Here is a 20,497-nt window from a genome sequence, read left to right on the forward strand (position 1 = left end):
AGGAGCTTCACAAACCCCTGGGCAGCCGATCCCGGTGTCCGGCTGGACCCTCGGGAACAGCAGGCTGGAACAGCAGGGACGAGCACAAATCCTGGTGGCAGACGAGATGTATCCACACGGGGAACCCCCCGGGGGTCTGGGCGGGCAGGGCGAGCAGGGCTACAACGCAGCGAAGGCTCGAAGCAACAGCGGGGCAGGGAGGCCACGGCCCGGCTCCCAGCGGGGCAGGGAAGGAGGGCTTGGGATCCTGGGGCTTTCTCTGGCAGAAGGAAAAAGGAGCCAAAGAAAGCAGCCTCCCTCTCTGTCCAAAGCCAGGGACCGACTGTCCACACACCCAGGTGAAACAAAAGAGTAGCCAGATGCACCCCACCCCACCCTAGTAGCTAGGTCTTTTGTTTTTCTTAAGTACCCAGCAATTTGTCCCCCTAGCAACATGTATGGGGAAAATTCCTTTAACAGAAGAAAAAACAGAACTCCTAAAACCCCAACACAATTGCATTCTGGAAGGTATTTAAATATTCTTTTGAGAAAGCTAAGGATGTGGAGATTTTAAACTAATAGTTCTTCCACAATAAGGCTCCATTGAGTGGGGAAAGAGTGAGGGACAAAAGATAGCACATCTAATGAAGACCTATTTTTCTTCTAGCTGTTTGCAGAATGTTGGAGCCCAAAAAAGCCATACACAGAATAGGGAAAGTATTTGTGAACTGTGGATGCCCACATGAAATGCACAAAATTATTCAGTGTTGAGGAATATCCCAGGTGCTGGTGGCTGGGTGTGCTGAATGTTGTGCCCTGGCTGGGGGGAAGTGACCGGAGCCCCAGGCAAACAGCTGTGAGTGCCCTTCTACACTTCAGTGTTTTGAAGAGTTGCTCCGTATTAACCAGCAGCCTCCACCATTCAGGGTTTGGTGAGATCCCTGAGAGTGTTCTGTCGGTTCACTGGCAGCCTATATTGCATCTTCTTCACTGGTTGGTGGAACCGCAGATTGCGTCAACGGATTTTAAAATCTTGATTTTAATCTCTGGTATATTTATCAGTATTGGAAATACTGTTCTCAGTGTTGCTGATTCCATTTTAATGCTTGCTGCTTGCTTGGCCTGCTGCTTGCGTGTGTTACCCATCTGCTTCTGAACGTTTTATCACATCTTTTGCAAACAGCTGAAGATTTAGAGTCGACTTGGAGATCTTTGAGAAAAACTACAGGGGACAAGGAGCTGGAGAATGTAATGAAAGAATGTTTTAAATCCAAGTTGAAAAACTGCTGTTCAGTAAAAAACAGTGACGAGAGTGTTAAGGAAAATTATTCTGCTGTTCTTCCAAACCTTTACATTTTAGATTGTACATTTTAGTTGTGGGAATCAAGTAAAAATTTTGTTTTAAGTAGAGAAGAAGCTGCACACCCCTGATAGAAGCTGCAAAACCTGAGTACATGCTGTCATTTCTAAGAGGTCCTTAGCTTTCCCCATCTTAACAAGTGATATTCTCTCTCTTGTGGAAGGACACATTACAAAAACTATGATAAGCGTCTTTTTCTAGGAAGACCATTTGGGAATTCTGTTATTTTTCATAAAACATTTTTGATGCTGTCATAATCATCCACATAACCACTAGGTCCTCCTTGTGCCTGGCTGAGAGCCTTCTGTCAACTACTCTTGTCACAGACATCATACGGATACAGAGTCTGTAGAAAGGACAGGCTGGGAAGGTGAGGAGGAGAGGGTTAGCTTAGTGCTTGTCTGTGGGACAGGTGATGGGTCTGTTCATAGCTCATGGGTCAGGATCAGAAGGGTGGCCTAAGTGGGCTTGTTGTTACACACAGCAAACATATTTCATATTTTTATTAAGTTTACTTACAGTGTGAGTGTTTTGCACTCTTTGAGCTCCCTGGCCAACTCCAGAGCCTTAATCTAAAAATAAGGCAAAGCAGACAAATTTGAAAACTTTTGCTTAGTAAAAACATTTGATTATGAAATCTCCAGTAAATCCTGTCTATACAGTATATATGTCTATACTGTCTCCAGTAAATACAGTCTGAAATGTTGCATGTTTCCTCTGCAAGACTTCTTTATGCATTTGAAGAAGAACACACAAGACAGGTTGTTTGTACAACATATGGAAGCGAGTCTCAGTAGAAAGATTTCTGGTAGTCTCACTTACTTCTCACAATGTATGTACGCATCACAATGATACATGTACCATCAAAGTTTGCCTGATGCACAAACTAAGGTATTGTTCCCAGGGTGGCCTTTCCAAAACTCATAAAAAATGTTACTTGAGTATTAAAATAGTCTTTATAAATTTCAAATGCATTGGTATGCAACAATTTGCAGTCAGAAGACATAAAAAAAATCGTTTTACTTAGCCCCATCCCTGGCAGTGTTCAAGGCCAGGCTGGACGGAGCTCTGAGCAACCTGGTCTGGTCCATGGCAGGGGGGTTGGAACAAAGTGATCTTTAATCCAACCCAAATCATTCTATGATTCTATGATCATTTCAAGGACTGAAATCAAATATGCATTTTAATAAGGGCAGAAAATAATCCAATCCTGTACTGTGTACTGTAAAAATAGATGAGAACTACTGACTATTATAATAGGATCTAAGTAGACAGACCAAAAAGAGAATGAACTGGTAAAGGTATAAAGCTTCTATTTTATTTATTAAAGCACTGTACATGTTAATTAGATATAGTTAAGAATAAACTCTCAGTAAATCTTAATTCAAGAGCCCTAAAAATTATAAAAGTAACTTAACTTCCAATTTTGCATATAGTACATCTCAGAAACATTTCCTTTTGAAGTATTGAAGTGAGGGAATAGATAACCCATAGCTATACTGAGTAACTCAAATTATATTTTAAATTTTGAAACTAAGATTCTGCATGTTGCTCTCATGCACATGGACATACAAAAATATATAGACATGTAAAACATATATTTACATATTTGGTATTTTCTTCAGTTCATTTTCTAAAGTAATGCAATAGTTAGGCAAATTTCTGATGTCAGGACTGAATGTATCACTGGCACACTATGCATATGACATTCTGTTCATTCAGTTAATGACTTCAAGGATAGTTTAACCAAGTATCACTGGCACACAGTGCACATGACATTCTGTTCATTCAATTAATGGCTTCAAGGATAGTTTAACCAAGTGTTTGAAGAACTGTACACCAAGATTAAAGATATGTATTGAATAACTTTTTATCTCTTAAATATTATAACCTGTTTCTGTAATAGCATAAATCAAAAAGCAAAGTGGTAGATGTGAGGTGGGAATATGGGTCTCGAAGCTGGGAAAAAAGTTCTTGAGGGTTATCAGTGGCCTCAATAACACATTTTAAAACTGAGCAAGTACCTTCCAACAGCTGGCTTACAAAATATCAAAATTTAATCACACTTTTCTAAATGCAGTGTAAAGTGAGTAAACATGAAGCATGATTTTCATAGAATATTTTAGTTTTAAAGGGATCTCTGGTGGTCCTCCAGACTGGCATCCAGCTCAAAGCAGCACAGCTTTCAGATAGAGCAAATTATTCTGTCTTTTGTTTTATGAGCATCATCTTGTGTGTGGAAAAAGGGGAGGGAAGGCAACTGAGAACTCTGTAGACACAGTCAGAAGAGAAACGCATGTTCTATGTGTTTGCTTCAGGTTGCAGGTCCCTTGTCTATATGTCCATGCCAGTCAAAGGAACCACTCTGCTCCGAAATTTTTTATCTGAAGAATTCCCCAGTCTGAGTTGAGTTTTCCAGCTTCTTCGGTGAAGAGGTCATAGTGAGGGAGCTGTTTGCTTGGGGTTTTCTGATCACAGTAATTGACAGAGCCAGCTGACAGACTAGAACAGCTTTAAAGGTATTTCTGCTTATTCAGCCTATTTACAATACTGGTGTGTTGTATTCAGTAGAATTAACTCACCTGATGCTTATTCCTTTAGACAAGTCTTTCATTCCATCCTTATTATTAACTCTGCCTTTCTCATATGAGTTACCATGCTTAGTGCTTTTCAGATAAACCATTTAATTGGAAAATAGCTGAGGAGTTGCAGAGGCTGTAATCTCCTTCTGCTGGGGACTGTGTGAGTTACTAAAGAATTGGATATCACTTGTTGCTTGAGACTCCTGGAGCTCTCAGCTGTGTACCCTGGTGGTTGTGACCACATTCCTGGCAAAGAAATCTGCTTACCATGTTTGGGCAGATGGGGAGCAACTCACCCTTCATTTTCTGCTTGAATTTCAGTTTGTCATTTTTTGTTTGCAATTTTCCATTTCCAAGGATCTTTTCATGATCACACCTCCCTCCAGTTTAGCAGCAGCTGCACATCTCATTAAAGCAGTTTCTATTTCTTGCACCTCTTAAATGAAGGTGTTAGAAGACTAGACTGGACTGGACATTACTAATGAACTTTGTCACACAGTATTAGCTATCTCTCTCAGCAGATGCCTTGAACTCTTATAATTCTCCCTGAGCCTTTCTACATCAAGGAATGCCAGTCCCAATGAGCATGGAGTGTTTCTGACACACTTTATTATGTGGCATCAAATACTTTGCTAGTTGGACATAAACTACACAAGTTATTACATAGAAATTGCTCATTTCATAGGCCTTTCACTACTTTAGAAAAGACTTCTCCGTCTCAGAGTAGGTAATGATTTCTTTGCATGTGCAATTCTTGCTGTGACTGCCAGTAAGAGTTCCACCCAAGCCATGTTTTTTTTCAAAATCTGAACTTCATCCATGAGTATCTGGTCTCAGGCCAGGGAGTTAATATTAAATAGTTTGCAGCAGAAACTCTCTGTTATAACTCATAGAGTATGTAATGAAAAGAGTGACTTGGAAATGGAATGTCCTAAATTCCTTGGCCATCTCCCTCAGCCATCCAGTCCTCAAGACACATTTGCAGTTTTATTTACTTTCTGAAGCTCTGATAGCCCTAATTTTTCCTGAGATCCTCTTAAAGTTATAGAGTTTTGGGAGTAAAAGATTCATGTGTTGGATAATGAACTTTCAACCCCACATGAAATGATGTAATGCTTTTAAAAACTGCTCTTGAAAGAGACTGAGGTGGATATGCCTCATTCCAAATGTGGGTGACTTAAAGGGTCCCATTATGGAAAAATAAATGAAGCTTCATACTCATAATTACTTAGCTGACATGTTTAGCTGAGCAGCAATAAAACATACATCATCTAAATCTATATTGTTAATCTTGGCAATGATTTATACCATGCAAGCTGAAATTACCTCACCCAGTTAGACAGAATTAAGTCAGTGAAAATCAGCTAAGGATAATTAAGCTAGACAAAGTGGCAAATAGGTTTTTCACTGCTTAATATATGCTATTATAAATTATTTAAATACTAAAAGAAAACATGAAATTCCTTTATTTTAACCGTAATTGGTCCTGCTGTGGATGTGTTAAAACAAAAAATATACTTCAGATATTTCATAACAGTAAATAAACATGGTTTTATTTCATTTGGAGAACTGTATTAGAATGTGCAGATTTTAGGCTAAGAAATATCTGCAGCCTTGACATTCTTCTGATAAATCATGGATGCAAAGCAACAAATAAACAGAAGACAACCAAGAGAACTTTGCTGTTTGGGGGGTGTTTCTGAATACACTTCTTTCTGTACTGCTTGTGAGAGAACATTTTTGTTTAGGTGTGTTTCTTGCAGTCTTTTCTAATCTGAGAGAAGTCAGCCAGGTGATGACAGGAACTAGGAATCTTTGTAATAAGAGAAAATAAAGTTGTGTGTTCATCTACCTTTTCTATTTGAGATGATTATTCTTTAGATAAAACATACAGAATTTATATTTATTGGGGTATTTGCAAGCACTTTAGCATAAAAGGAGATAATTATATTTCATTGTCTAACAATACCCTTATTTTCAGTTTGGCCCTCAGGGCAGTTTTTGTAGCATCATTGTGCAAGATGGGCTTGTAAGGTGTAACTGCTGGGCTCTGCCTAGCAGGCTGCTGCTCCCTGAGAGCTCAGGAAGGGTTTCCTAGGGCCATGCGACTGGTCTCCGCATCCCGGAGACCATTCTGGGCAATCTGGCTCCGGCAGCCAGCAGCGTTACAATGCAGTGGTGGTGGTAAAGAAGGTAGAGAAGGGTCTCTCATGAGGGTTTGAGATGGCTTTAATCACATCTTTTCCCTGCGATGTTCAGAGCTACAGAGACAGTGTGGGCTGGATGCGGGATGGTTTTGTCAGGGGCCCAGGGGCGGTCCCTGGGCGGGGTTGGGGTACAGGAGCAAATAGGGAGAAACCGAGGGAGCGGCCAGGGCTAGGGTAGGGAGCAGGGAGAACATGTGAAATAGGAAAAGCAGTGGATTAACAGATCCCCACAGTAGGGTTCATATACTTTTTTAAGTGCTCCATAATGAAAATCAGATGACCAATTTCACTAAAAAATAGTAGTTCAAACCTAAAAGAAAATCCATATGTTTTTAAATCTTTTGTCATTGTTGTTTGTCATTTTGTAACATCTTGGAGCAATATCTCAGTTCAAGATTTCAAACAGAACATGGTTGGCTCTTTAATCATGGCTTTGCAGTCTCTTAAGGCCACCAGCACTTATGTTCTGTATGCCAGTGAACACAGGAAAACACAAATGTCTTCCAAGCAAAGGCCTGACTTAATAAGCTGTTTCAGATTACTCCTAGCTTTTGTTTATGACTGAGTTGTAAAGGATATGCTCCTATGTAAGCCTAATTTTTATGAGGTGTTGTGAATTAAATTTCTATGTATGTTCAGTGGAACACAGGTGCATGTTTGTGCTTGTTATACAGACCACCAATTTGCTGTGGTAGATAAGGTCATAGAGGTTAAATGTTTTGTCTGCGATATGATGAATTGTACAACAGGAAAGAGAATTGCATTACACAAAGATGTGGGATCTCTAGGAAGCATTTAGATGCTCAGTACTGAGAAACAGGAAATCCTGAACCTGGTTCAGCCTCAGTGTAAATATCTATGTAAGTAAATTAATTTGAAAGTGGACAAAGTATTTGGATTTTAAAACTGTTATTTTTCCAGTTCTGGATGATCTTAGATAAGAGGATTTACAGTATATTCATTGTAGGACTGAATATTTGATTGGTTTCTTATACAGCTGCTTAACTAAAGGCTTTATTCTGGTTTATAATTTATAGTTTACAAATCATTTTAAAGACATCAAATATGAATGTATTTTGGGTCCCAGTGTAGGCAATGGAAAGGAAGATTAAAGATGGTCAACACCTGGAAAAACCAAATCTCTTAAGAGCCATTTGAACATGGAGCTACTCCCAGCCAACAGTAACATCTGGATTTCACGACAACTTAAGCAACTTTCCAGATGGATGTTGCTTATGTTCCTATTTCTGTAGACACAGTTTACATTGTGAAAAAAGAGTGAGAAGCTTGAGGATCTGTTTACAGCATCTGTATAGTAGTTACCTTGTTCTTACTAGCAAGTCATCCATTTCATGGAGCTTGAGAGTCATGGAATTGTCATGGTTGGAAGGGATCTCCTGAGATCGTCTAGCATAACCCCCTCCTCAGGAAATTTAAATCTCTTGGCGTGTGTCCTGGTTTTGGCCCAGCACAGTGGGAATGGGCAAGACTGTAATGTTACTTAATACCAATTTATGTCATTGCCAGGGATGGGGGAAAGGGATTCTCTCTTGTTTCCAAGATAAAGAACATTCTTTTCCAGTGGGAGAAAGCATGGTATGGTGGGGAAAAGTCAGATGGCATTTGTCATGGTTTTCCGTGTAAATCGTTTGTCTTATACCTTTTGTTATTAATATTGTTGCTGTTACTGTTCGTTTTCTTATCTCATTGTTATTTCCAGTAAAATGTTCTTATCTTAACCCGTGATTTTCATTTTTTGTGCCTCCAGTTCCCAACTCCATCCCTGGAGTAGAAAGGGGGAAGGGAAGGAGGGAAGGGTGAGCAATCAAGTGGTGTCTGGTTTGGGAGAGTCCTGGTAGGGCACTGAACTGGGGAGTACCATTCCTAAACCACAACAGTATGTTAGCTATGGATGGAAGTCACAATAGGTTTCTGAAGATGTTAAACTGGATGTTGAATAGAGAGTAATATTAACAGTGTCTTGAATTTTGAAGCAAGACATTACTAATCTGCTGGATGCATCACACGGCGGGACCTCACCGAGGAAAGCAGGGAGAAGGCTGCTGCAGCCCACTGCCAGGCTTTCTGCTGGACCCTGCTTGGTCTGCATGCCTTGAAGAAACAACTTCTATCCTTCATGTGCTCCTCTCATTTAGAGTTTCTGAAGCAAACTGAGGGCAGTTTGTCCAGCTCAGGAGGGCAACGTTTGTACAGAATGAAAGTGAAGGTATGTATAAGCATTTAAGAGTGCATGAGGATTCTTTGGGGTTTGTGGGTATGGAAAAACTTCTGGGATAGCACTGAAAGACTGAGTATGCAGAAAAAGGCAGAATTCACGTAACCTTATCCATACTGACGTTTGGCTCTGGTTTTTGAAGTGAAACCTCCTCCAAACTTTGCTCAGTTTGCAGCCCAAAAAATGCAGGGAATAAGCGAAAACTGAAATAGAATGGACATTGAAGTATCTGATGCACAAGTTCATGTTCTGACCCTCAGTTACTTATCAGTGTGGATATTTTCCATGAAGTCCAATCCTAGTTAGAATATTATTTATACTGCAACATAAAAAATAAATTAACAATATATTAATTTCTTCTCCCTAAATTAAAAATAATCTAAGTTGGTTTTTTTTGATTTTGGAAAATGTGTATTTTCTTCAGCAACATTACTATCCACTCCTTCCTCAGGGTTGTATATGACATGACAGATAACAATAGTCCTGTCCTAAAGATCTCTACATTTAAATATTAATCTTGAAGACAGAATTTGAATGCAAATTGTGCCGTTGGAAGCCTTTGTGCCTTCAAAACCATTTAGAAAGAACCAACAACACTGTACAGAACATCTGACAGAAAAAGGATTCATCAGAACCTGGTGTATAGATTTGTGGAAAGTAATTTTGAAACATTGGTGTTACACTGGTGTTCCTTCAGAAAAAATGTGCAGCACCTCTTATTTTCAGAAGAAAATGAAAGTAAGCTGAAATGTACACCTGCTAGTATAGAGACAATGCTGTGCTCCTACCCAGTGTAACCAGGGATTGGATGCTGTTGCTGTGCAGTAGAGCAAGCAGGGAATGCACACACTAGATCAATCAGATTGCTCTCTTTGGTATTGTTTACAATAATTGTTAATTAGTTTCCTAGGATAGTACCTCATTTGTGGTCAAAATAAAATGTACACCAGATGGAGAGAAAATGAATTCCAAAGTAGTAATCTATTCATATACATAATTATTCCTTGTAACTCTGTAATGGTGGTGGTTTTGGCTGTTTAAACTCCAGCAACAGATAGATCAAGCAGATGACATTGCTTAAACATTATTTGGGGTTTTATTGAGTAAACCATAAACAATCGATACATGATTGCTTTTTGACTGGCTTCTTTCATGTGTTTTAATCTGATATTGTCATTAACATTTTTTCACTTAGAGACTTTGAGTTCAAATTTTAAAGTTGCAGAAAATGTTTGGATGTGCTTAAAGTGTTACTTTTAATATGTTTCAGCATTTTTGCTATAGGTCCAGTCCTACCTTTCCTTAGTTTTGAAATTGGCTTTTAAAATGTGGTGTATGGATGTCTTGATTTAGAAACAAATACATGCTTAAAAATGAAGATAAAATACTAGGTTTGAACTGTTTGGAGGGTTTTATGTTGGTTTCTTTTCTGGAACAACTTTAAAGAATCTCTTATACCTCATAGAAAATAGTTGAGAAAGCATGAATTACTTTATCTTTAGAAATGCTATATTTATATCCTGCCATGTGGATTATTTCATTTGGAATCAAGATTATTGTTACTTTCTTTCAGGCTAAGAATCTGATCATTCATGTCATTTCTCTCTCCCCTGAAGTTAGAGGGGTTTGTTATTTCTCATCCTTTTGAAACAATCATATTTTTACCAAGACAAAACTGATTCAGGAAACATATTCCTAAGCATGTAGTTAGTAAGTAATTTCAGTGGGAATCTCAATGTGCTTGAATTTAAGGAGGTGCCTAGTAAGCTTCTTCAACTGATCCAAATTTACTTATTTTGAAATAATTCTAGTATGTCAACTTTAAGGATAAGTAAGTCAAAGTTCCATAAACAGGTGAGGATTTTTTTTCCTATGTGGATACTTTTTTGTGTTTAGAATAAAGGATTGCTGGAATGCAAACATTTCTAGAGATTCTTGGCTCTGTGATGCAGCCTATGGGGACTTTGGGCTTGATCTTTTTGCTTTGAACATTAAAACTGGCTTAGAGATGAACTTCTTTTATACTGCTGTGCAAACTGTGAGGGGTGTCTTGACAATGCTGTAAATGCTCCGTCACCTTCCTGAATCTTAACATTTCAGTAAGAGGGTGTTTAAAGAACACTCAATTCTATTTTGGTTGCTAGGTAGAATAAAAATGACATACTAAATTCATATCTCTATCCCATTAAGAAGACATTAAGTAAGCTGTTATAGTGCCCAAATATATGGAGGTGACAAAACCAACAAAACCAGAGCTGATCAGAGGATTTTTTTTGTGCTTTCCCTTTAAAGGTCTTAGAAATCAACATTTTATATGCAATCAACTAGTACTGCCAAATACAAGAAGATCAGGCTATTTTCATAGCTGTCTAGTCTATGATATAACATTAAACATGATATAAAAGCCAATTATTTAAAATGTGTAAAGAGATCCTATGAAGGTTTTATTTTTTACATTCAACTAATTTATGTAATGTATATAATACTTTTCCATTGGGTATGGGATAAATCAAAATCCATCTATGTCAAGGAGAAAAGCATATTACTGAAGTTTATACAATGCTGTCATGTGGAGGGCTGTGAGCCCTTGGCACAGGAACCCTCTGCACTCCCTTGGAAGAGAGAGGCTTGAGGGCAAAAGGACTTTCCCCAGAGATAAGCAACCTTCCTCGGGTCATGGTGACAAAGTGAACCACCCCCAGCATGCCTGGTTTCTATATGGTAATAGTCTTTACCCAGTTGGCTGGTTGGTTTCTACCCCACCCCCTGCCTTTCCCATAAAAAGCCCCCTGTTTCTGCCCCTCAGTAGGGAGCCTTGTCCCTGGCCTCCCCTTCACAGGGGCTGCTGGACAATAAAAGCTGCCTCTGTGGAACTGCCAAACGAGGCTCCTGTCTCTCTGTCCCCGAGTTCGCCTTGGGTGATTTCACAAGGAGATGAACCACAAGAGCTGGAATCACTTGTAGCTGAGAAGTTGCTACACTTGCTGGAATCACCTGCTGCCCAGGGAGGGCTGCCATCACCCCTGGAAGAGCTGTTCTTTGCCGGACTCTCTCTCTAGGAAGGTCGCAGCACACCGGGTTGTCCACCCCGGCTCCCTGAAAGTGATACTGTCAGAGAGCAAATATTCACATGAGCACTGGCACAATGTCTTGTCTGCGTAGGAAGACATCCACACATACAGGTTAAACATTTAGAAACCTTGGGAAAATAAATGCACGTCGATAATTCTGTGGAACATTAAAAATTATCTGTAAATTATGTACGAAAATTGTTCTGTCCATATTTTATTGTTAGAGGTACACATTCTAACTCACACTGAAATACTTATTCTGGTTTTTTTTTTCAAAAGCAGTTTCATTACAGCATGAAGTTTCACAGTGTTTCCTGTTTGATATTACATGGGGATTGGTTTAAGTTGTCGACTTTTTAAATAACACAATTTACAAATACAAGTACAAATGAATAAGGCAACATCAAAGAGGTAGATTTTAATTATACAGGCAAATACAATAGGTCTTTGATGGCAGACAGGGGCCTCATTCATCAGCCACTGGGATCTAAGATGACTTGAGGTAGCAGAAGGTCAAAGAAGAGCTGGAAAATGGAGTCATGGTGCAGCGAAGTGGGTGCCCGCTCTAACAGCTGCCCAAACCTTTGGGCTCCGGTGTAGGCTCTCATTACTCCTTTGTAGTTTTTCCAGTTTGTGTAAAGGATGGTCATGAGACATTTCACTGCTTTATGTTCTCATGAGCTGCTGAGTAACATTTGCTTCTTCCATTTATGGATGGACAGAGAGTATCTGAAATGGAAGAGAGGATCTTGCACAGAGCTCCTCTGTCCATGGAGACCAAAATGATCATTGTATGTGACAAATTGGTGTCAGTACAGACAGGTGAAATTAGTCTTGTTTCTCATCCAAAATGCTTAAGTAAGCATGCCAGATTTCTCTGAAGTCTGCAAAGGTCTGAAAAGTCTCTCTGAATTAATCAAAGTTTCTCCTTCTCATTCTGGTAACTAAGTTTTCTGTAGCAATTGTCCCAAGATGTGTTTCAAAGAAAGTTGGTTTTCTTTAAACTGCTGTATCTTGGAGGAAGTTTGCCCTCTCTCCAGTGAAGTCCTCTTACAATTTCAGCTGTGGCAAAATTAACTCAAAGTAATTATAGTTTGAAACAACAAATATGTGTTATATATACCTTATTTTACACACTGTTCTGTCCAATGTCTTACTTACAAACATTGCACGTTTCTGAGTGAATGATTCATTTGAAGGAAGTAATTCTAAACTGGGAAAGTGTGAAACTGATCTGTGATTAAGAAACCCCCAGTGAATAATTGCATCACTGCATTTGAGCACAAGGGGACAGGTTTTAACAGGGTGGAAGGGAAATGTCTGTATGATATATGGGAGTCAGAACAAAGAAATCTTGCATAAGAGGAGGAAACTTATTTGTAAACCAGTGTAAGAGGAGACAAAGGCAACACAAGAGCTAAAATGTCTAAATTTTAGAAGTAGCAATGGAAGGAAATATGAGGGGGAAAGAAAAAAAATGGTTTTGTCATTTGCAAAGATCAGGAACTAAACAAAAGCAACTGCTAAGCACCTGACTCAGCAAACTATCCAGCCATATGCTCAAGTGCATTTTTACTTAACAAAGCACTGCACAGTCAATTAAGCAATCACTGGGGTCAGGAGGAATCTTTCCAAAACAGCTATGAGAATTTAATCTCTTAGATTTTATTCCTTTTTAATTTAGCAACATGTAGATTTTGTGTTCCCATTATTTATGGGATTACACAAAATGAGGCTGAGACAATGATAAAGATTTTTATAGTTTCTATGCAAAATTTTAAATGTATGTATAATGAAAAGCACTGTCTTCCTGATTACTTTTCAAAAAGTATTTGAAGAAGTTGCATGAATCACTGGGTTTATGTTTTGGAAATACACCTTAAAAATACAGGGTTTGAAGTATGTAGGAGAGAAAATTGGCATGGAATTACCCCAGTTGTCTATACTCCCTCTCCATGACAAGGAAGAATGGTAACTTCATAAGGTTGGGAGCTATCTAGGACAAATATTGATTATTTGGGAAAATGTAAAGTTCTGCAACAGTTGTTCAGTAGGAGTGGTGCATTTCTCTCACCTTGATGAGCATCCCTGCTCCCTCAGACCAGAATGGTGCATGCCAGCCATCTTTATCAGCTTTCCTCCACCCTCTAGCTGGTACCATGTTCATATTGCTAGGAAAAACAAGACATACTATGTTGTGTGATGCAGATAATTGCCTTAGAGACCCAGGAAAGGCATCATGTTCAAAACCTTGAGATGTTTACTGAGACTACCTAACTTACCATTATCTATTGTTATATTGTCTAATTTAAGTAACAGTTGATAATTAAGAAACCACAAAACTATGGCCTTTTCTTCATCAGTGAGGTCATTAGCAATCACATCAGAAGAGAAAGAGAGTATATCTTAATTAGCATTAAGAGGCAGAGCTGTAAAGACAGAATGCATTGTTCAAGGTCATCTAGAAGAGACTTTTTCTCTGTAAATATAGATCAGTAACAATTAGGACAAATTGTCCAAATCATAGAGTCCAGAACATACAAGCATGATCATACATTACTTTTTTATATAATCAATTGTATAAAATAATACACAGTTGCATAAAAGGGACAAGTAGCAGCATTTGGTTGGGTTTTTCTTCTCAACTATTCCATAATTTTATGCAAATTAAAATGGACTGTGGTTTGGGACTTGGGGAATATGGATCTGTGTAGTGGGCATTTTGAATAAAATATATAGACTCATCTAGATGGCATGTATGAAAGAGCAATCTCTCTTTTTTTTTTTCTTAGTACATTTTAATGGATTCTTAAGCACCTGGCATGTGAGTCATGGTGTTCCCATTTACCCAGCACCAGTGTACCAGTGGGTTGTTTTTGTTCCTACACTTCGGAAGAAATTGCTGAAGGAGTAGCAACAGTCCTGATTTCAGGGCACTTGGCAAGTATACTGGGAAATTTAGTTTGGATTATTTCTATACTTTTGGAATTTGGAATTGTTACATTTTTATATGAGGAAGTTTAAAATACATGTTTTTAAACTTAAGTATTTTGTGTGTGTCTAGTCTCTAAGTCCCAGGCAAGGATGAGAACTTTTATTGAAGTAAGCAAGATAGTTCAGTGCAGCTGTTTGTTGTGAGACTTTTCTGAGGTTACTGTCTTGTAGTAGTAAAGTCATCCAGAAAATGAATGTTCTTATGTCTCTGTATATCTTTCATGCTTATTTCTGGAGCTAGTAAAAGTTGATGTTACAATTCGGATTATTGTTAGTACAGATCTTTTTGTCCACTCTTTAATTTAACAGCAATGGATTTCCTGTATACTTGCTGATGATTATTATGTCAGTCTTGGCAAACAACAGCTTTGGGGAGAAAAATCATTAAAGTTTTTTTGGTCTCAAGTTTGAAGAGCAAGCCCTTTTTTTATTCAGTATCCACTATGCATTCTTCATGTGAAGGTTTCTGTTAAGTGTGCAGACTACAAGGTAGTGGTCTCATAAAACATCTTTTCAGATATTTTAAATTACCATGAGGAAAGAAAGGACTGTGTGGATATTTAATGCTTTTAGATTATCTATTTGCAAGAACTGTTTTAGCTTTCCCACAGGCTGCATGGAATTTGCTCAGCTGTGATACTGTAATTCTGTCAGTTTGCTGTCTCTGAGGGCAGGAAGATATTAGCTACTTAAATACTAAATTTTAATTATTACACTTCATAGGCTTTCCTTTTTGAATGGCTGTACTTTCTGTCGTGTGTTGTAAAATCTATTACCACTGTGATTTATATTATGACAGCCTACAGATCTGGATTAATATGCTGCTTTATAAATACACTGTTAACTTAGTTTCCTCAGTGAGGTAATTAAGTATCTGTTTCAGCTGGATGAAATTAAGCTAATGAGTGAAGTATATGGACACTCTAATATTGCAGGTTTTTCTGATTAACGCTTTCACTGCCTGATGTGTCTCTGTAAAATACTTAACAGCACCAGTTTGTTGTAAGAGAGTAGAAATGAGGCACTTAGAGGTTTTTGCACTGGGAGAAAAGAGTGTGATAAGATATCTTACCACAGGATGCAAAAGAAGGGAAGGGTCTGGAGGCAAGGTATTGCTGATTATTCAGATAGTGACATCCTTTCTCTTTAGAGTGTCAGAACTTACTGTTGAAGAAAGGTTATGTATTTTCGGGTAATCTGTGATTTTGTATTCATTCCACTGCCAACTGTATTCATTCCACACTCAACAGAGAGGAGTGCAGTGAGGGGGTTAAGCACAAGAACAGTTTGTCCCTCCTGAGCAAGGTCCTGAGCAACTTGATCTGGCTTTGAAGTTATCCATTCTTTGAGGAAGTGTTTGGATGAGATGGCCTTCAGGTGTCCCTCCCCTCTTAAATTATTCTATGCTTCTAAGGATATCCGGAGATAAAGTCCTTCAGGAATGTTTGTTTCGTTATACTAGTTCCCAAAGAGTTCTCTCATGAGGCAAACTGTAACAAATCAGCACCTCAATGTTCTGTGGTTGATAACATTGTGTTCACTCAAGTAAATGGTAACTTATTGGGTTGCACTTCTTGAACATAGTAACATTTTAGACCTATCTGCTGTTTGTCTAACTTACAAGACTGTTGCACCGGAGTTCCAGGGAAAATAGAGCCCTGTCATGGGAGGTGTCAAGGAAACTCTCCTGCCTGACCATCCAGGAGCCACTCAAGCAGTCACAGTCCCACCACCTGAGCTGGGACTGAGACCCCTTCACAGAGGGAGGCCCCAGTGATCCGATGGGTGCCCTGCATGACTCCCTACGCGCACGCTCAGACTGGGTTTTCTTACTGGTTCAACCCCAGGTTTCCCATATCAGAATCTTAGACCTCTGGATCCTTAAAATAGCTTAATCATGGTGCAACAACAGAATAACAGCTTGTGCCAAGAAGTAGAGCCTGAATAAAGGACTACCTGAGGCTATTATACCCTTACCTTAGGTGTGCAGTAGTCTGCGATCTTCCTGTCAGTGCATTGGCTCCTGCTGTGTCTCTTAGTGTCAGGTCACCTGGCTGGTGTCACAGGTCCCCTGCCCTTTGCAGTTCATGGCCTCTTGCCACCCAGAGCTCAGCTGGCACTGCACCCCGAGCTACCTGCACTGACTATTCTTCAACAGGATCTCAGGTCTGGCCTTCCCAGCTGCCTCCATGCCTCAGTGTCCCACAGCCTCTGGTGGGCCAGGTCTCAGCACCATCGCTTACAGATTAGGTCTCAGACATTAGGATGGATATTCTTCAAGATGTGCTTAAATGCTTAGTACCCACTGATTTGAAATGAAAGGATAGCTGGAGTGAGCAGAGACTTTGAATCTCATTCTCTGGAGGTCAAGGCTAGAACTGAAACCAGTGAAGATCTGCTTCTGTGGCACGGCTGCTCCATTCCACAGGCTGCTGAGCACCGACTAGTCAGTAAGATATGCAAGGGAAAGGGTCACTTGAGTTTGAATTTTTTGGTTTCCTAAGTTGAAAAGTTCTCCCTTATTTGTGTGGCTTGTGGGCTGGTTTGTGCACTCAATAATCAGAAAATCTGGTTTACTCTCTCTGTCGTAACATTTGGTTAAGTGAAATAATATGAAGAAACCAATGCCTGTGATTTAAATATTTTTTTCAACATGCGTTTTTTATGTTGAAACCTTAAACAGCATCTCTCTTGCACCAACAAATCTGTGTCAAGGGTAAGGGATTGCCACAAAATATTTCTGTTAAATGCCAGTGCCTGTGTATATAGATTCATGTATTATGGCTATTAAGATGTGTTCTCAAATGTAAGAGTGCTTACATCTGTTCATAGTCTATTCTTTGACATTTAACCCAGTTTAAAAAGGAAAAATATAAGGTCTCTTTTACTAATTTGAAGGTAATCTTCAAACAGCTGCTAGAAACAACCTTAAAAGGAAATGAAAAATTGCATTTTCTTCACAGATATTTTCCATAAGAAAGGGACACTACTGAATTTCTTATTCTCATTTTAGATATTCTAAAAATATCTAATATAACTTGCTAATAATTTATTTTTTAAAAATTTCATTAGCATGGCAATTAGTATGGCAATTTATTAGGAGACAGCTGTAAGGATCTCATCAGGAACAGAGTTTAAGAGGATGGTTGCATTATTACACTATTATTTTTCCCGTTCTACACTCCCTTTGTCATTCATTAGATGTGCTCAGAGCAAACTGTGCCTGAGCATTATGAGCTTCCATGGTTCAGTTCCTTGCCAATCTATCAGTTGACCTCCTGTCTTAAATTTCTGACTAGTAAACACATTTGAAATGTAGTGAGTAAACCTTTTTTGATACTACAGATAGCTGTTTTTCAACTAACTGTGTTAATGAACTATGTAGTTAATATTATCCAGTTCAAAACCCGTCATGTCGCGACACAGCATCAGATCGGAGCAGTGCTCTTGCGTCCTGCAATAACCAAAGGAAAATACCAAGCGAAGCCACTCGATGTCAGTGTTGCTTCACCGAGTTTTGCCTAGCGCAGCATCCTTAAAAGCGCTGAAAAGCCCGTTTACAGAGATGTTTAAGTAGAGCCCAAGCCTTTTGAGGCATGTCTAGCTTCTGTGTTGCCTCGATGTTACTGTCCCCATAGTCTCCTAAATATTCTGTATGATGAAGGGATGGAGATTATAGCTTTGTCTGTTTCGTGAAGGGTAAGAATCACATCTTTGTCTGTTTAGGTCCACATTCAAGTATTTGGTGACTGAAATCAGGAGTACTTTTAAAGTTAATTATTACTGAAAATGCATTGGATCCAACTGTGGGAGATAAATTGGCAAGCTTTGGAATTTGTGAATTTTGTCTGGCTTTGATGCAGCAGAATTTCAGAGGGGGAAGTTATTTAAATATCAGAAATAAATGATTTGCATACTTACACATATGCTTTTTCTCTGCCTAGTGTTGTGGTTTAACCCAGGTTTACGTAATACATGTGGTTGATAACCTACTTTTTAAAAATTCTCAAAATTCAGGAATGCTGTTTGAACAGTGTGGATTTTTATCACTGTTTTTGTGTTGTTGTATTTGTCAGCGCTCTCTTATTATTCCATTGGCTTGTATATTCCCATATGCTGTGTTCTGCAATGTATGAACTACACAATTTGGTCTCTCTAAATTAGTTCCTATCACCCCATTTTTAAAATTTGACTTTCATTCCTATCCAGTTGTTCTTTGTCAAACTACTTAAAATTTTTCATAGGATCTGTCTAGGAATTTAAGCCATAGTTCCTAAAGACACCAGCTTTATGTGACCAAGATTTTTGCCTGTCTTATTTTCCTAAGTCTTTTATTTAGAATCACCTAAATCCTTTAGCCATACTTAACTTATTTGACAGAAACAGAGCAGTACCAAAACTGAGTTCATAAAAATTGTTGGCCAGAATAGAGGACAAGGATGAACAGGAAATAGTTTCTGCACAGAATAAAAAGGTAAGGAAAGCTCAATCATTATATATTCATTATATATTAAGATCTAAATCATATATATGTTTTAGCCAGTGGCAGCCAGAAAGGTGTGTGTAGCTTTGGATTAATGATAGCACTTACTTCCCTTTACCCAGTGATGGTGGAAGGGAGAACTTGAGGAAGTGACTTGGATGCTCTGGATGTTCCTGGAGAACAAATGATGCACATCAGCAGGAATACAGGTTTAGTTCTTTTACACTGGTTTAATACTGGATATTTGCAGGTATCTAGTTAAGTGATCTGTCTTCCTGAGAAAACTTACAAAGAGCAAGTCACACTGCAGAATCACAGTGTTTAAGGTTGGAAGGGACCACAGTGGATCCTCCAGTCCAGCCTCCCTGCTCGAACAGTGTTGTCACAGAGAACATGGCACAGGATTGTGGCCAGATGGTTCTTGATTATCTCCAGTGAGGGAGACCTCACAGTATGTTCCATTATTTCCATCTATGCCTGTCTTAGGTGTGAATAACTTCATTTAGGTTCTATGAGCATATGTAAACATAAGTATAGTTTTTGAAATTGCTTGCCAGTTTATGTGAAGTCTAAAAGCAGTTCTCATCCAAGAATCCGAAGATTTCCTACAAAATCTGCTTCCTTGTGAAGTGGGGTTTAGGGCTTCTCTGTCAGAGTTTGCCAGAAATTTTTCCATTTGAGGTCTAAGTTGGAGTAAGGTGTTAGATTTTTTTTTTTTTTTAAATCCCTTGAGGCCAGAGCTAGAGAATCAAAACTCCTTTCTTCACATATCCACCATGTATGTAAACACCCCATATATGCAAATGTTAGAGGAGCTGATGAAAATATAGTCTGTCCCCACAGAGCTTGCCCTATTTATTTTTGGAACCTGTTGTAAACCAGGTTTTAAAAGCCCACCATATCTGATCTATGATGCAATGAATATCTCCTTCTCTATACTACCTGTATTCTAAATTTTTGACTTATGGTAATTATCTTTTTAGCATTGTACATAAATATTCTACTAGAATTATATTTTTATGCATTTCCAGATCAAACAAACAAACAACCAGGTAATCACTTGTAAATAGATTTTACTTATATAAGATTATCAAAAAAGCTAATTGTGAAACATCTAATATTACTGCAGTATGTGTGAATACACTGACTTAAATGTACAACCAAATTTCCTCATGCTTATCCTTTGGTGTTCCAGAAAATGAAGCTTTATGCACTTGTTTCAGACCAGGAGAGGGTCTCATAATTCTGATAGCTCAGGTTGAGCCTATGAAAACCCTGCATAGTCTGGGAGTGTATAGATTAAAGATTTATAACTAACAAAAACCAGCTGATGGGAAAAAGCTTACACATTGTGGGTGTGATACAATGTGTTTCCATTAGGATACTGATGTGTTCTAGGAAAGTAAACGGGGTTTTTATGTTTCTTTAAGATTCGAAGGCTGTAATATTGTGTAGTGAGGTATAGGCATGTTGTCATACATACCTAGGCATCAGTTTTCCTTAAAAACCTTGATTTCTTTGGGGGTTTGTAATTGAAATGTTGCTTTGTGTCATTGCTAACTAAGAGTACTTTATTAATTTCAGA

At 38.6% G+C, this 20,497-nt stretch overlaps 1 protein-coding gene across 1 annotated transcript in view; it reads left to right on the forward strand.

Moving 5' to 3' along the window:
* The first annotated feature begins 15,451 nt into the window (after positions 1 to 15,451).
* Positions 15,452 to 20,497, forward strand: part of SLC26A7 (solute carrier family 26 member 7) — a 77,057-nt gene continuing 72,011 nt past the window's right edge. Inside the window, exon 1 of the mRNA XM_069005082.1 lies at positions 15,452 to 15,538. The gene's annotated coding sequence lies outside the window, so the exon portion shown is untranslated. The remainder of the gene's footprint in view (positions 15,539 to 20,497) is intronic.

This window comes from Aphelocoma coerulescens, chromosome 2 (genome assembly GCF_041296385.1).
Source record: "Aphelocoma coerulescens isolate FSJ_1873_10779 chromosome 2, UR_Acoe_1.0, whole genome shotgun sequence".
In the NCBI taxonomy this organism is placed as follows: Eukaryota; Metazoa; Chordata; class Aves; order Passeriformes; family Corvidae; genus Aphelocoma; species Aphelocoma coerulescens.